Genomic DNA, 16,661 nt, shown 5'->3' on the forward strand with positions numbered 1-16,661 from the left:
AGCACTTACTCAGTCAGCCTGATAAAGAGAGCATTATGGAAGCAATCCATTTGTCTGGAAAAGGCTTGCAGATGAAATAGAATAGCCGGGCTGCTGGGGGAAAGAGAATACAATTTGATGCATTAGTCAACGTGTCAAAAATTATTTTTCCAATTTGTTCTGTGGAACTTTAGGGGAGTTAGAGTGGGCATTTGTTTTGAGAGCAGCCAGTGAAGCCCAGTGGTGCTGAGAGAGATGGAGGGAAGAGAAGAAAAGAGGGTGAGGAAAACTGGCAGAGACATTATGCTTGAAAAGTTGCACTAGGCAAGGTTTTTATGTTAAAAACGCCCAAGTCATAAACTAGGGCCTGGAAGAAAAACTAAACAAGCTTATCCTGCTAATAACACAAGATTGACCCTGATTAGAGCAATTTGCATACTTTAAATTTTTCTATCTTTGTGTTAATATTTGCATGTTTTTGTCACGGTTTGCCGGGGCAAGCCGTGTGGAATATGAAATAGGACCCAAAATGCGGCAGCTCTGGTGCAGGTGAGTGTTTATTTGACAACCGAAAATACAAACAGCAATGGTGTGGGTACCATGAAACAGGAAAACCTAAACTGGGTAGAACTAATAACACAAACCAGAAACGAGGATGCAGGGAGGTCCGGGGAAATACATACGGGAAGACGCAGGGAGACCGAGGGGAAACAACACAGACGAACCAGCGATTACCAAGACAGAAAATACAACTTAAATACACTCAGAGAACACGGAGATTACACACAGGTGGGAGACACAGCTGGGAGTGATTAACATGATGAGACCAGGGAGGCAAACTGAAAACACTCACATAAGACGCAGACCTTCACAATAAAACAGGAACACACGGGGGGGAACAGGGTAAACACCAATTAGAGAACCGAACCAAAATCGCGAAGAGAAAACACAAAACGCTGGGTCAAAAGGACCCAGGATCATGACAGTTTTATTTTTACTGCCAGATACTGTTGAAGCGCTAGTTTTTGAGGCACTCCATGAATTGAGATCATGTCTTTGAAGCCTTGTTTTATTTATTTACTATCATGGGAGTAGGTTTCATTTGAGCATTTAGAGGGACACGTTAAACTGGTGGTCTGGGAATCTTGCCCCGGGAATTTTTTAAGCTTCAAACACTTTATTTTCTGCATTCAGGTGATTTCTTTAACAGACATAAGTACCTTTCCTACATTTATCTGCATTTCCCACATTTCTTATCTGTGGAAAAAGAAATCATAAAAATCATGCACAAGTAAACTTTATATATACGTGAATAGAACACAGCAAGTGTCCATGTCTAACTTTTAAGAACAAACTGAATCTATCTGTAGCCAAAAGGATGCTTCATATCTCAGTGTCATTATAAAAGTGTGTGCTTTTAGAAATGACTCAGTGAGGATCCCAAGTTTAACACACTTCTGCACTGAGCTTATATATGGCTTATTCCGCCTCAAGTCAACACAGTTGTAGAACTTTTTCTGCTTGACAGTCTTTGATTTGCATAAAAGTTTAAACATATAAAATGAGTGATGTGAAATCTTAGCTTCATATATCAAACACTTATATATGTATTTTAAAAATGGTCCGTCAGCCTGAAATTTTCACTGCCCTTTCTTACCATTAAAGTGAGTAAAATCTCCAATTCACATCGGAACACACAATCAGTGACAATGACTGAAAGGTATATTTCACAAAAATACAAAAAGAAGAATTTTATGTTAAAATCGTTTTAAATGTTTTCGTCAGCTTTCATGTTGAATTGAACAAATCTTACAAGCTGTACTACAAAACCCAAATATCCATAGATACTATAATATCAAATAGATCTGGCTGCAATTTCTTGTTTTGACAGTACATTTCACAGTGATTCATCGCTCTCTTGCTATATATTTTCTCTAAAATGTGTAATAACAAAGAAGCAGAGAAACAGAAAAAGAGCAAGGTGAGAACAAAATAGAATTCAGGCTATAACTGTATTTGTTCCTTATTTCATTTAGTTACTCTCAGCAGGCGGGCACAGAGCAATTACGTTGCAAATATTGAGCACGTTTGATGAGGACACATCTCCCTCCAGATACGACTGCAGCAATCAGGAACAGCAGGGCGCTGACCTTCTCCCAGCAGGGCGTCGATGAGGCATCACCGACATGTGAAGACTGACTTTTTTAACTAGAACACATCTGGAAGTCACATTTTATTATTTCAGAAATACTAAAGCACACTCAAGCACTGCGAGTGATTTGGGCCTTTTCAAGTTGTGTGTTTTGCTTTGAAGAGCCAATCTAAAACCACCGTACAGCATGGAGAAACGTGCTATACTACAGGCCTTCTTCACAGAATTTTTCTCTGTCGTTCTGTGTGTCACATCTGTGTTTGTGTTAGTTTTGGGGGGTTTGTGTTCTGTTTTGTTCATCCTTCTCAAGTATGGTTTTTATGAAAGGATGCTGCAGCAGCTTACTGTTATAATGGCCTTATGTCCAATTATTTTTGCACTTGACTATGAAATAGTAGATCACTACTGAGAGACGAATAATACATACAGTGCATGAAGTAATAATAAAAACTCTTGATGTCCTACTACGCAATCCTGTGAGACAAAGCCTGATCCAACTCTCTGTACACTAATGACCTTAACTCTAAATGTCTTTATACACCGTGCGTGTAGAGGCGTGTTTTGGATCAAACTCAGATTTTCCAATTTTTTTGTCATGTCTGTTGTCCTCTGTCTGCCTCACATTAAAGGGTGAGTATGTCCCAGAACAAAGTCACACTGTTGGTATACAGTGGGGCAAAAAAGTATTTAGTCAGCCCCCGATTGTGCAAGTTCCCCCACTTAAAATGATGACAGAGGTCAGTAATTTGCACCAGAGGTACACTTCAACTGTGAGAGACAGAATGTGAAAAAAAAATCCATGAATCCACATGGTAGGATTTGTAAAGAATTTATTCGTAAATTAGGGTGGAAAATAAGTATTTGGTCAATAACAAAAATACAACTCAATACTTTGTAACATAACCTTTGTTGGCAATAACAGAGGTCAAACGTTTACTATACGTCTTTACCAGGTTTGCACACACAGTAGCTGGTATCTTGGCCCATTCCTCCATGCAGATCTTCTCGAGAGCAGTGATGTTTTGGGGCTGTCGCCGAGCAACACGGACTTTCAACTCCCGCCACAGATTTTCTATGGGGTTGAGGTCTGGAGACTGGCTAGGCCACTCCAGGACTTTCAAATGCTTCTTACGGAGCCACTCCTTTGTTGCCCGGGCGGTGTGTTTTGGATCATTGTCATGTTGGAAGACCCAGCCTCGTTTCATCTTCAAAGTTCTCACTGATGGAAGGAGGTTTTGGCTCAAAATCTCACGATACATGGCCCCATTCATTCTGTCCTTAACACGGATCAGTCGTCCTGTCCCCTTGGCAGAAAAACAGCCCCATAGCATGATGTTTCCACCCCCATGCTTCACAGTAGGTATGGTGTTCTTGGGATGCAACTCAGTATTCTTCTTCCTCCAAACACGACGAGTTGAGTTTATACCAAAAAGTTCTACTTTGGTTTCATCTGGCCACATGACATTCTCCCAATCCTCTGCTGTATCATTCATGTGCTCTCTGGCAAACTTCAGACGGGCCTGGACATGCACTGGCTTCAGCAGCGGAACACGTCTGGCACTGCGGGATTTGATTCCCTGCCGTTGTAGTGTGTTACTGATGGTGACCTTTGTTACTTTGGTCCCAGCTCTCTGCAGGTCATTCACCAGGTCTCCCCGTGTGGTTCTGGGATCTTTGCTCACCGTTCTCATGATCATTTTGACCCCACGGGATGAGATCTTGCGTGGAGCCCCAGATCAAGGGAGATTATCAGTGGTCTTGTATGTCTTCCATTTTCTGATGATTGCTCCCACAATTGATTTTTTCACACCAAGCTGCTTGCCTATTGTAGATTCACTCTTCCCAGTCTGGTGCAGGTCTACAATACTTTTCCTGGTGTCCTTCGAAAGCTCTTTGGTCTTGGCCATGGCGGAGTTTGGAGTCTGACTGTTTGAGGCTGTGGACAGGTGTCTTTTATACAGATGATGAGTTCAAACAGGTGCCATTCATACAGGTAACGAGTGGGGGACAGAAAAGCTTCTTACAGAAGACGTTACAGGTCTGTGAGAGCCAGAGATTTTCCTTGTTTGAGGTGACCAAATACTTATTTTCCACCCTAATTTACGAATAAATTCTTTACAAATCCTACCATGTGAATTCATGGATTTTTTTTTCACATTCTGTCTCTCACAGTTGAAGTGTACCTCTGGTGCAAATTACTGACCTCTGTCATCATTTTAAGTGGGGGAACTTGCACAATCGGTGGCTGACTAAATACTTTTTTGCCCCACTGTATATTATATAGAGCCACTGAGCAGCAGGGAAACGCAAACTTCCTCAAAGACAAGCCAGTAGAAGAGGAGATCGAAGCCAGGTATATAGAATCTTCAGTGAGCCTCACATATGAATTACAGATAATTAAGACATTCAGAATGATATTTTTGTTTAAAATGAACATAAATAGAGGTGACTGGAAACATGCCTGTTGGCAGTGTAAAACTAGACTAATTTTGTTCATGACTGTAACGTGGTGGTGCTGTGAGGTTCAGCACCAGCAGGTTATGCTCATACACACTTTATGACGATGTGTATGAGCGTATGTGGCCATTTCCTTTAAAATCATTGCGGCACGGCTTCTTTCTTTCACACACTCCCACTTCCTCCCGTTCTCTCCTTCACACTCACTCACACACAGTACACTCAATTACGCAGCACTTGATCATCAAGGCTTCACATATAACACCCTCTCATCGCCTCGACACTCGCTCTCCATCACACGTACACACTGGCACTACTTAATCATCACATACCACGCAACACACACACACAAACCACACACACTTATCAGCCTCTCATCATTTAGAGTGGTGTAAAGTGGGTTGGAGTTGTGATATTAGTTTCATTAAAGCAGCCGCTAATTACCGAGGCCTGAGAGACAACAGAGGAAACAATAATATGAGGAAATGTGGACATGAACTCTTCGGAGACTCTGAGATTGCTGCGTTCTACACCAAGTGGCAGCTGATGAGCGCACAGACATAAATACAAAAGCTTGGGAGCTTACACAAATTCAATCATTTACATACACTGTGCGCCACCTTTAAAATATGCACACACCTCCTCCTATATCCCATATATATTAGGAGTCTGAAAATTAAAGGGCAAAACGGTCTAATGTTCACACGGTAAAGTGTCTGTTCCTGCCTCATTTAAATAATGTTGAACTGACATATTTTTCTAAACATAAAGTTACTGCTTCATAAAGTTGATACCACATACAGCATGGACATGGTTGGTTGGTCTCTGCAGTCCCATTTCGAAAGCTCAACATGAGGATTTTTTTTTCCATTGCCATCTTGGCAACCTTTGGTACCTCAGCCAAATCTCCATTATGAACAAGACTTGCAAAATAGACATTTTATTAAAAACAACCCCGAATGAGTGACTGGGCCAATAAACTCAGCAGGAAAGAATTCACAAAAGTCAAGCCAGAAAGCTGTGTTCTAATGGAAATATTTTGAAACTATAGACATTTGATGGCTTTCAGATAGAAAACAGGTTACTTGATTTGACATTTCATACTGGTTACGGTTGGTATCTACATACCGATGTTACTACCAACCAGTGTTGGGGAGTAACGGAATACATGTACCGGTGTTACACAGTTAAAATACAAAATATGAGTAACTGCATTTCGTTACAGTTAAAAAGGTGGTATTCAGAATACAGTTACTTTGTTGAAATAAATTGATTACATGGCAGTCCTTTCCTATTTCATATGTTAGGCTATGTACTCTTTTGAAAAATTCCACGCCGGTGTAAACCTGAACAACACACAAATTAAGAGGCTCTAATGCCTGTGTCTCAATCTCGCGGCCCAAGTCACCTCTACCCGCATAATGACGGAAGAAATATTTTTAAAAATTATTGTTCAAAAAATTATTTAATATGAAGGCACTAGGCAGTGTGTTACAGACATAGCATGTATGAAGCATGTAAATATAAAAATAACCACTTTAGCCAAAAAGAGTGCCTGACAAGCCCAGTTATAAGATTTGTAAGATACAGTTGTAAAATATTAAGACTCGACTGTACACTGTGTTCATGTTTTCACCAGAAACAATAAGTTCTGTTGGAGCAGCCTTTCAACGCCCCTCTATGTCTCTCGCTAGCAAAGTTGACCCAGACAACAAAGTAAAGCTAGTTTTTGGCTATGAGCCCGACACGAACCCGACGTATTAGCCAGAGGTTGCTTATTAGCCAGAGTGTACCGAAGCTCCCTGAAATTAGCATGTATTACTAGCAGTGATGGGAATAACAGCATTACAAGTAACGACACTACTTTTTTCAGTAACGAGTAATCTAATCAATTACTATTCCTATTGTTACAAGTTACCGTTACTAACAAGGAAATGTGGTGGCGTCGCGTTAGTATTTTTCAACAAACAGACGGTTGAAGCTGTGTTCAGCTTACCGTATCTTATATCAGTAGCACGGAAGTAATCTGGGAGCTAAAGCTTTAAGCAGCTGCGCGCGCTCCTACTCTCACTGTATTTGCTACAGTGTGTTTCCCTCCCAAGCTAAACGAGGATTTTTGTTGTTCTGTGTCCTGTCATGTTATTTTGCTGGGTGACTTTAATATACATGTGGACAATGTCACTAATACTCTTATGAGGGATTTCTCCTCATGTCTTTGGTCAGCAGAGTGTTGATTTTCTCTGGCGTTACTCCTCAGAACTGTCAGCACCAAATCAGGAGATGGTAACCTTTGAAGTCCAGTTAATATTATCTAAGTTCAACTCTTTTCACTCTATAATATTAAAAACATTGTAAGTTCCATGGGAGAAGGCAGTTATGCCAGTCTTCCCAGTAGAGACAATGTATCTACTCCTGATGAACCTGTGTCTCACTACAGTGATGGACTACACAGACTTGCTCCCTGGTTCACCCCAGAGTTACCCCAACTTAAAGGTAAAGGTCGTCGCTTGGAAAATTTATCAATTTTCCTTCTGACGATGCTGTCTGTGTTGAGCGCTCAGTGAATCTGTGTTCGACTACTCCGCCTAGGCTGCACTGTCGAGCGCAGATCCACTGAGTGCTCAACACAGACAGCATAGTCAGAAGGAAGAACGCAGGGCACCTCCCCCACCCTCATTCAGTTCTGGCGTTTGGAATTATTTTGGTTTTCATGTGACGTATGACCCTGAAGGTAAGCGAGTCATGGACTAAAGTAAATCAGTATGTTGGATGTGCCATGCAATGCTCAATTACATTGGTGTGAACTAGTGTGCTAGCGCAGTTAGCTCGTTAACGTGTTGGCCGTCTAGCCCCATGCACGGAGCGATCGGCGGTAGCTCGTTAACGGAGATTTGCCGTGTTGTGGCGTTAAGGTCATTTCAACGAGATTAACCTGAAAGCACTAGTGGGAACACGACGAATATGACTGCACATTTACGCCGACATCATCCTAGTGCAAAGACAAATAGATAACTATCATATCTGATATCATATCTCACAGTACAATAATATTGAATGGGTTGCATTGTTGTATTTTGTCATGTTTCTCAGGTCTTTGTCTGAATTTCTACGAACATTATTGCTAAGGATTGTCTTATTGCATTGGAGTCACACTGGGTTAAATATGTACACTTGGGTTTTAAGGGGTATTTATTATTTTCTTCTTTTTTTTGGGTTGTATGGAAGCCCCAAACGCAATTTCATTGTTCTTGACAATGACAATAAATAAATAAATACTAAATACTAAATACTAAGTGGAAGCAGACAAAAAAAAAGCAAGCATGCTACTAACTTTAGCCGAGTCATTTAGACAGCTGTTAGCACATGATTCTCCTTATGCTGCTGAGAATATAGCCCAGAAGAAGCGGATAGTATAGCTTTTATTTTGGAAAGAGCCATTTCTCTGTAATAAACTCTCTTTTCCAAAGATGAGTGATTCCTCAATCAGATACAGGGCTCGCAATATCGCTAGCCCGACGTCCCGGAGCTAGCGATTTTTTCAGTCGGGCTACCAAAATCTATCTCTTCCCTGCCCGTCGGGCTATTGTAGGAAAAATATATGTCAATGCTTTTGCATTCTTTCAGAAATGTAGCTGGGTAATTATGTCATTGGCATCGGTGAGCCACTGTCAATATGTGACATATTGAAGTCGCGTTTGAATTTGCGCTTGTTTTTTTGCTTTCACTTTGCAATCGTGCGAACTGTGTATAGAGAGCGACAGCACTGATCTGTGAGTGATGATAATTTGTGCACCAATTCCTCTGACATCGTCTTATTAATCGTTAGCTTACTATGCAAACATGACAAGTGAAATCTCCCGCAGCAAGCTTAAACATGTCAGAGGTTGATCGCGCAGAGAATCGCTGAGCTTATGTGAGTGAGTGTGTAAAAGCATTTCAGTTCTGCTGAGCCAAATAAGACAGGTCAGGGTGAAGAAGTGACAGCCAAAGAAAAGCTTACCACAAAACGGAGAAGTTATGACAAATCAGACTATAAGGCAAAAAGAAAGTGCAGCTTTATGGTTTCATGGACAAAAGAATTTCTGTGGCTGCAATATGACGAGCTAAATAACCAGGGCTGCACATAAGTGGTCCGCAGGTGCGCATTCGCTGTCAAAATAAAAAACACGCACAAGGGTTAGGGTTAAATTTAAAAACTGTACTTTTGAGTTAAAATATATATTTATAATTTTAATAAATGACAAATTAAAAATGCATGAACATTTTTTTGTATCGAAAAAATATCGAACCGTGACACCAAAGTATCGAACCGAACCGTGAATTTTGTGTATCGTTGCACCCCTAATAAATATATATATATATATATATATATATATATATATATTGGATTTATATAGCGCTTTACAATGCCACTATTCATTCACTCTCGCATTCACACACTGGTGGAGGCAAGCTACAGTTGTAGCCACAGCTGCCCTGGGGCAGATTGACAGAAGCGAGGCTGCCATATCGCGCCATCGGCCCCTCTGGCCAACACCAGTAGGCGGTAGGGTAAAGTGTCTTGCCCAAGGACACAACGACCAGGACAGAGAGCCCGGGGATCAAACCGGCGACCTTCCGGTTACAGATACGCTTCCCAACCCCCTGAGCCACGGTTGCCCTTGTTACGGTGTTTCTTGGCTAAAACAATTATCTTCTGCTCGTTGCTTTTGCTTAGTAGTGGTTGTACTGGAACTGTTTGTATGTTATTTCTCCAGGCCTATAGGGGGCGCAGGTTTGCACAGTTTGCTATGTTGAGCCAATTAGTCACTAAAAGAAGTGTGATAGGAAGTGTTTGCTCATGAGTAAAGCAAGACATGGTGTGTTTCTTCTGATCCAAAGCCATCCACTCCGTTAAATCCCTTTGAGTGGCAATATGAGTAAGTTTCTTAATTGTGTTTACCTTTAAGACAGGGTATATGACATTATTGAAGCGATTTGGAAACATTTGATGTGTTTTATATGTCCACTTAAGTTCAACCCAAGCTAATGTTTATGTGACATTTCTGTATTCTGTATCATTTCAGTTTCACACTTATTTGCATTAAATCCTGCAAAAAAGTCGAGTGACAGTTCTACTCTAACATGGAGAAATCAGAGGCTGAAGGTCAAAACGACGAGGAAGCAAGGTCCACTCGCTCAAGAAGGTCCTCAAAGTCTTCAGGAAAACTGACTGTTAGATCATCTGCAGCATGTTCAAGCAGGTCATCAGCATCAACCCGAGCCAGTATGGCAGCAGCGCTGGCACAAGCAGAAGCTCCGCCTTCAGCTCTCCTCCTCACCCTTATCTTCCCTGCTTAGCCTCTATGTCCTTGTCTTGTCTTGTGTGCATTACTTTCCCTGGAATAGCCTCCCACTGTCGTTCTCTAAAACCTAAAAGAGAACTATGGATTTGATCAACTGGTCTCTGAATGCTATTGACACCCTTTTCTCAACGAGAAATCTGGGCTCGGGAGAGCCTGAGTGCCCTGGAGGAACTTTCCCTGCCGGATACACGATGGACGGGTGGCAGAACTGGAGGATCATGTGCCTGGCGGGACTGTCGATCGAGGACGCTGAAGATATCTATCTATTCGGAACCATGATAACAGGGTTCATGCTGATCGGAGTTGGCTTAGCCCTGGTTTATCGGAGAAATAAGAGAGCGGAACCGGCTGTTCAAACCCCCCCAAGGCTGCCCGCTTGAATCGAAATGGAACGAGGCGCAACCTCTCACAACGAACGTAATATGGTCAACATCTTGGAGACGTTTTGCAGCTGCTGTGAAGGCTCAAAACAACACCATTGAGCGTATGAGGGGAAACATCAGAGAGAGGCCTGCTCAAAATGAGACCCTTGAGCGACAGTTGGAAAACATCGCGGAACGGATCACTGCAGTTGTGAGGTCTCAGAATCAAAAGAATGATAACACCATGGAACAGAAGTTTGATACCATCATGGGGAGGCTCGCAACTCTCCAACGGGAGATCGAGAGACCAGTGTCGGAGTGTTAAAGAGCAGCCTGAAAATTCTCCTGGGCTGCTCGCATGGAAATTAACAAAATCAACATGAACATTGCGGACCCCCATAACGCGCCAGCTGCAGGCCCAAGGCTGGAGCCGAACAATCACTCCCTGATAACGACTGTGTTACGGCTATTCTTCCCATCCCATGCAAGGACACCTGGATTGGCTGGAGGACTGTTTACTTAGCCTGATAGGCCGAAGGACACTGTCTCAGCTGAACTATGGACACGCACACACATACACTTACACTGATAGGCACTCACTCATCCCCCCTCCCTTTCCAACGCCTTCGATGCTTGTTTCCTGCGAGGGAACGCGGCGGGCTGTGTGCCGCGCTGGAATGGTAGCGCTGTGCAGGGTGGCTGCTGTGTTCGCTTCGGATTACTCCTCACCCCCCACTCACCCCTGTGGCTTGTCATGTCTTCACAATGTTGTGCTGTGGACATTTATGTGCTTTTTTGTGCAAAGGAGGTTTTTTGTTTCCTGTTCTCATGCTGTCCTACCATGGAAGCACAGCATGAGTAGGGGTCTCTTTTTCCTCTTGTACTTTCCCCACTGTAGTGTACATTTCAATGTTTTTTTCTCTGATTCTACCAATCTCCGACCTGTATCCCCATGTAATGTTTGTGCTATATGTGTAAGGTCGGGGGGGGTCCCATTTCACTGCAGGGCAACCTGCATGTGACGAATAAAGCTTTGATTGATTGATTGAAGCAGCAAAAGCCAGATTAGCTTACGCTGAGAAGGAGATGAACATTAAAGTAGAAAAGGCCCGCCTAGAAGCAACTCTGGATGTAATCAACCTCCAAAAGGAAGCAGATGCAGCCTTGGCTAAAGCAGAGGTAATGGAGTCAGCAGCAGCTCAATTTGACAAAGCTGAATCAGGGGAAGAGTGGCCATTGTCACCCCTACAAGTAACCCCAGAGCAAAAAGTGAGTGAATACATAAATAAACACAGCCACACTGACCTGGCTCCAGACATTACATCTCACCATGACGACAGTAAATATAAGAATGAACAATCCAAACAACCAGTAATGTACACACCTCTTTGTCCCAAACAAGAGCCAGTGCAGTACTCATTCCTGCCACAAGATGGGGCAGAGAGACGACTACAAAGAGATGTAAGTCCACAGACTCTCCACGATGCATTACAACTGCAGCACGGATTAAGCTCAAATAATAATGCAGACACCATAGCAAGTGACCTCGCCAGATTCTTAGCTAAGAGTCAGCTAATAACTGGAGGGCTGTCTAAATTTGACGACAAGCCAGAAAATTACCTTAGTTGGAAAGCCACATTCCAGAGCACTGTTAGGGACCTTGGTCTAACAGCCACTGAAGAAATCAACCTACTCATTAAGTGGCTAGGCCCAGAGTGTTCTGAACACGCCAAGAGATTAAAAGCTGTCAACATAAAGCATCCACCTGCCAGTCTGAACATGATATGGTTGAGACTAGAGGAATGTTACGGCTCACCAGAAGCAATAGAAAACTCCCTGTTTGCCCGAATACGGGACTTTCCAAAGCTCTCCAGTAGAGCTGGGCGATATAAGATTTTTTCATATCACGATATGTTTTTTTCATTTCAGGCGATAACGATATCTATCACGATATAAGCCAAATAACTATATTTGTAAGATTTAAATGTGCCGTTGCTCACAAGTAAAATGTGAAATAATCAGCAGCTTGTTTTTATTTAAATATTTATTTCCCATAATAAGTTCATCCATTAAGCGGACGTGAATGGATGGATGAAGTTCAACAGGGTAGATGTACTTAAGGACAGAGGTGTGGACTCGAGTCACATGACTTGGACTCGAGTCAGACTCGAGTCATTAATTTTATGACTTTAGACTTGACTTGAAATAATGTTCTAAGACTTGTGACTTGACTTGGACTTTTACACCAATGACTTGGGACTTGAATTGGACTTGAACCGGTTTACTTGAAAAGACTTGATATTTTACCCCAAATATAAAATTTAACATGCATATTATATAGAGATTGAAAATGTGACGTCATTCACGGGTAGAACCGCAAAGGATTCTGGGAACTCGTGGCAAGCGGTACTAGCGCACGCAGGCTTTCAATTGAAACCAGTCACACAGCGATAAAAAGAAACACAAAAATGTCAAGAAGCTGTTGTGTTATTAACTGCAATAGCTGGTCGCATGACAGCCACGGGAAGCCGACGGGTAAAGAGATCGGTTGTTATCGGATTACGTCGTTGAAGAGAAATTGTTCGAGCCATGTTTCCGAAGTAACAAAGATGCGACTGGATTGCAGCCATTCAAAGACCAATTATAACGTCCCAGAACCCTCCAGCTCACAGGTTAGTCTGCTCCAAGCATTTCCACAAAGGTCAGTCTGCTGTTGTAGTTAATGCGTCATTTTTCTTAACATAATTGGTGATATAGGTTACAAGCAAGTCTGGCGCTGAACAGAAATTGTCGCGCTATGCTCCTTTGTTTATTGTGCATAAATAGTGAATTGTCCTGACAGAATATTGTGTTTCGCTTCTGTTATTATGGTACATTGACAAAAACATATACTTTTATTCACAGGGTAAAACAGTTGTTTTGTATCACTAATTGTCCAGTGCGATTACAGCATACAATATTATTGTCACTGCTACATTTCTGTGATGCTACCAGAAATTATTTCCACTGCTAATTAACTACCGTTGAGCTCAAAGGTCCTATTAATAAACGGTTAACGAATGTGTATTTATGACGACGATTTGTGAGACTGGTAAACTTATGATACGTACGATGGTCTTTACTTTCTACACGGTGCATTTCAAGGTCCTGCACCCATCCGTCGGTAAACTGTACCTGGGCTTGTTGCAGTGACCGGAAGTTACTAAACTTCATGAGTGTATGCACTCACTCCAAGAAGCGTATAATTATAAATATGCATATAAATATGCTACGATGAGATAGCTGACTTCATCTAACTAGCAAATGTTTTCCAGGCTACGTTGGTGATGCAGTTTTTTTTTAATTATATTTTTTTTAAAATATCATTTATTTATGTATGATATTTTTGTCATGCGATTTTAAAGCCGGTCCTACAAGCGCATCCAAGAATAACATGCAGCTTATCTCAGAACTGTCGGTGAAAATTATTCTTGGAGCTAGGTTTAATTGAGCTGCATTTTAAAGAGGTGCAATTTCACAATTTGTGTATATTTTCTAAGTTCACTATTTTGTCATGTGTTGAGAAAAACACAGATTTAAAAATTACATGGTCTAATATTTACATTTAGCATATAACTGCAACATGCTTTTTTTCGTTTTTTTTTTAAAGACTCAAAAGGACTTGAAATTCAAAATTTCAGACTTGTGACTTTACTTGGACTTTTACACCAGTGACTTGAGACTCGACTCTGACTTGCCTGACATTACTTGAGACTTGACTTGAGACTTGAGGATAAAGACTTGAGACTTACTTGAGACTTGCAAAACAATGACTTGGTCCCACCTCTGCTTAAGGAACATGAGACTTTTTCAGATAAATAAAGGCAAATATTGCAAACTACACAAAAGGCAGCCGCTAAAGCGTTTAAGTTTCAAAATAGAACAAACGAAACAGACTAAATTGTCAATTCCACTTAGAAACAAAATATTAATTCTAAAAATAAATCTTAGTTTGTTTTACAGAAGAAAAGACAAAACTGACTAACTTTTGTCAATATCAAATAAACTGAGAACTAAAAGGAAATCCTCAATCTCTCCTTGTTGTATAGCTTAGCTTTTCAAACAGTTTTAACAGTTACTTTAGTCTGACAAAAGCCGAATGACGAATTAGCGCTTCCAGTCAGAGACTGAGGCTACGTCCACATGTACACGGGTACTTTTGAAAACGGAGATTTTCCGTTTCCGTTTTAAAAAATAATCCCGTCCACACATAAAGGCAGAAATGAAGGAAAACGCTGCTATGAACATGCCAAAGCAGCAGGTGGAGCTAGATTCCTAACCGTGCAGAAATGTTGGCCAATCAGAAGTCTAGAAGCCTCGGTGGGAAAAAGTAAACAAAGCTGGGGCATAGAAGCAGAACCGAGTCGTATATGTGGAGGGACAGTAACTGTGTGTATATGTAAGCATTTAAACACTGCAGAGAGTAGAATTAACAGTATTGTAGAAATTCATTTCACCGAAACAATAACGTGGCGCACAGTGTGACGCATGCACCAGTTTATTGACCAGACTTGCTTTCGGCACAATTTACAGTGCACGCTACTCTTGAAATACTCTTGACTTGAAATAGCCGAAATACCTTCACACTACGGAACTTCTATGGCTCTTCCGTTCGACAATCTCTCCGGCATTGGAACCATCATCTGTTTTCTCTTCGGTAACCTTCGGTCACGCTCGGTTGATTTTTCTAGTCGGCACACTCATTTCCTCCATTACCCGGGCGGTACGGTGGCTGGCTGCTTCCCAAACAAATACACATGTGCGGCTTGGCACTTGTGCTGTACGTAACAAGTCACGCGACGTGATGCTGCGGCTGTGATTGGTTCGGCTCTGCGCTACTTAATTTGGATTGGCTGTTCTTTTTTTAAAAAAAAAAAAAGAGGACAAGAGCGGCGAGGTCTATCGCGATAGTTTAATTTCTCTATCGAATAAAAGTTATATCGCGATACATATCGTTATCGTTCTATCGCCCAGCTCTACTCTCCAGTAAAGAACCACATAAGCTTCGCGACCTATCAGATCTGCTGTGTGAACTCCAAGCTGCAAAGCTAGATGGTTATTTGCCTGGTTTAAATTACCTCGACACAGCTAGGGGAGTACATCCAATTGTGGAGAAGTTGCCCTTCCATCTTCAAGAGAAGTGGACAATGGTAGGGTCAAAGTTTAAAGAAGACCACAATGTTAGCTTCCCACCATTCTCATTCTTTGTTGAATTTGTGAAACGTCAAGCAGAAGCAAGGAATGATCCAAGCTTTACCACACCTTTCAACATGACTCGTTCCTATGCCAACCACATGTCCAGCTACAGAAAAGAAAAACCGTTAAGTAACCACAACCAAAGGTCATCAGTTACAGTGCACAAGATGGACATATCATCAGAGGGATCAAAGGTAAAAAAAAGCCAGTGAAAGACAGTGCCCCATACATCACAAACCCCACCCACTCAAAAGATGCAGGGGCTTTAGAGTTATGCTGCTTGAGCAGAGGAAGAGGTTCCTCAGAGACAATAGCATTTGCTATCGCTGCCTTGCTTCCACCGGCCACCAAGCCAAAGACTGTGCAGTCATGATTAAGTGTGAAGAGTGCAATAGTGAGAAACACCTGGCAGCTCTTCATCCTGCCCCAACACTGCAAATGCCCAGGCCTCCTTCATCTCCTGAAGTGCACGGCGGGGAGCAAGCAAATCCACAAGACCCGGATGTTACTGCCACATGCACAGAGGTATGTGGAAACAAAATCACAGGGAGATCCTGTTCTAAGGTTTGCTTAGTGCAAGTCTATCCCAAGGGTCAGCGAGACAACGCCGGAAGGATGTATGCAATAATTGACGATCAAAGTAGCCAGTCACTTGCAAAGACAGAGTTTTTTGACATATTTAACATACAAACCACACCTGAACCATACATGCTGAAAACTTGTAGTGGTGTAACACACACGACTGGTAGAAGAGCATGTGGCTACATGGTTGAGTCATTAGATGGAAAAATGAGTTTCCCTCTCCCCGCGCTCATTGAGTGCAATGCCATCCCTAACAACAGGGAAGAGGTGCCAACTGGAGAAGCTGCTTTACACCACCCGCACCTGAAAGCAATAGCTGCTCAAATACCACCTCTCGACCCAAGTGCAGACATTCTGTTGCTGATAGGACGCAACCTTCTAAGAGTTCACAAAGTGAGGGAGCAAATCAACGGCAGAGATAATGACCCATTTGCACAGAAGCTTGACCTGGGCTGGGTTATCATTGGCGATGTGTGTCTTGGTAATGCCCACAAGCCAAGCAAAGTGAATGTTCTGAAAACCTATGTATTGGACAATGGACGCCCAAGC

The sequence above is a fragment of the Aulonocara sp. 'chitande type north' Nkhata Bay genome, linkage group LG2, assembly GCF_057382095.1.
Source record: "Aulonocara sp. 'chitande type north' Nkhata Bay isolate Kocher_YH1m ecotype deep benthic linkage group LG2, A_spYH_male_GT1.1, whole genome shotgun sequence".
NCBI classification, from domain to species: Eukaryota; Metazoa; Chordata; class Actinopteri; order Cichliformes; family Cichlidae; genus Aulonocara; species Aulonocara sp. 'chitande type north' Nkhata Bay.